Below are 2,302 nucleotides of genomic sequence, written 5' to 3' on the forward strand. Positions count from 1 at the left end.
CTCTCTAACCCTTTTCTTGTAGCTTTAGGCTCTGAGGCATATTTTTTCTTTCTTTCTTGAATTAATGCAGATGACAGTTACACAATGAATTTGGCCAGAGAATAGCAAGGCTCTCTAACTCTCTAGTTTTCTGTTTTTATTATCTTATTGTCTGCTATCTCACAACTAAAACAATGGCATATATCTTGGGCTTTCACTAAGTCATCATTCCACTTTCTGTTCTAATTTCTGTATTAGACAAAGGAGGTTAACTCCTAGGAGCAAAACCCCTAAAATATCAGTAGCTAACACATTAGAAATTCATTTCTTCATCATGAAATTGTAATTAGCAGCAGGAGTGGGGAAGGGCACCCCAGAGCCCACTTTGCTCCCCTCTAATGCCTCTGTCTTGAGTTCACTGATGGATTTCCTGTATCAGGTCTAAGACTGCCTGGAAATGAATCATACCGTCTACATTCCATTGGCCAGAACTCATCAAAGGCCATGATGAACTACAAAGCAAGGTGGACAGTGTAGTCTATTTATGTGGCCAAGAAAAGGAGGAAACATCTACCCAGCACTGTTTCTTTCCTCAGGAGCTGAGATGCCATGAGCTGTAGCACTTCAAAGAACATGAGACAGAGGTAGCCTGTTTCCAGGAGTGTCTCTTCACAGACACAAGTAAGTGCCTTTGAGATAACAGATTGATCTCCCCCCATCTCTCTATTTGGTCTTGAATAAAATCAATGAATCTTGGAAGGTCACTAAATGCAAGATACAGTGTCATGTTTTCAGTATTCCACAATGATTTAAGTCTTATTCTGAAGAAATAGATATGTTGGCTTGGTCCTCTACAGGAGATCTGACTTTAATAGTAGTTCCTTCTAGAGCTCCTCCGTGGAGCACCCTCTGAGCACACAGACCCCTCCCCGTTTCCTTCAAGCCTCGATGGTTTACATAAAAGTCACTACTTTCTCCTCACTCTTATAGGTACTTACCTAGTGTTAGATGTGAGATTCCTTTTATTTATTATTATTAAATCATAGCTGTGTAGATTAATGCGATCATGGGGCACCATGCACTGGTTTTATAGACCATTTAACACATTTTCATCACACTGGTTAACGTAGCCTTCCTGGCATTTTCTTAGTTATTGTGTTAAGACATTTATATTCTACATTTACTAAGTTTCACATGTACCCTTGTAAGATGCACTGCAGGTGTAATCCCACCAGTCACCCTCCCTCTGCCCTAGATATGAGATTCTAAAGAAACTAACATAAAAACATTGTAGCCCATCATCCCTAGAAGATGATTTTAAGCTGACTACATAAGAATCAAGTTATGTACTTTGTGGTAAATACTTAGGCTGGGATCTACTTCTGAAGATTAGATTTAATTAAAAGCACTGGTGCCTGTAGCTCAGTGGCTAAGGCGCCAGCCACATACACTGAAGGTGGCGAGTTGGAGCCCAGGCTGGGCCTGCCAAACAGCAATGACAACTACAGCCAAAACATAGCCGGGCATTGTGGCAGGTGCCTGTAGTCCCGGCTACTTGGGAGGCTGAGGCAAGAGAATTGCTAAAGCCCAAGAATTTGAGGTTGCTGTGAGCTGTGACGCCATAGCGCTCTACTGAGGGTGACACAGTAAGACTCTGTCTCAAAATAAATAAATAAATAAATAAATGAAAATAATTAAAAGCACCCAAGATGACTCTGATGACTGGTCTGGTTTGGGGATTACTGTTCAAGGAGACTGTGTTGGCGTGTCTGTCCAAATTTTAAGTTAGTACCTTCCGGTTGATTACAAAAGGCTTTGGGGATCCTCAGGCTGCAAGAGCATAGGGACTAGGGGAGTTTTGTCTGGTGTTTCCTCCTGGAGTCAGGCAGGAGGGCACTCCCTCCTTTATCTGCATGAGTTACTAAATGGCTCCTTGTTCTGCTCTTATCTGTTACATAAGCCTGTGAATTCTCCGATGGCTAAATAATTAGAGCCAACTTTCCCATTTCCCAAAAAAGAATAAAAGGTTCTTTGTGGTGCTGGCCTGTTTTCGAAAAAATAAAACAAACTTCTGAGGTTTAGGGTTCTCTTTATGTGAGAATACAAAGTAAAGAGGCGTCAGTGTGTATGCAGCTAACACTCTCAGAGCCAAGCTACAAACCCAGGGCGCTTTGCTAGGTGCAAACTCAGAAAGAAAGAGGGAAATGGCTGTATTTGTAAGAAACCTGCCATACAAGGGCCCATGCTGAGCCAACAGGGAGTGATGTTTAGTCACCAGTGAATTAGGAAGGATGGGACAGGGACATGCATGGCCATTACCCCC

The sequence above is a fragment of the Nycticebus coucang genome, chromosome 16, assembly GCF_027406575.1.
Source record: "Nycticebus coucang isolate mNycCou1 chromosome 16, mNycCou1.pri, whole genome shotgun sequence".
Classification (NCBI taxonomy): domain Eukaryota; kingdom Metazoa; phylum Chordata; class Mammalia; order Primates; family Lorisidae; genus Nycticebus; species Nycticebus coucang.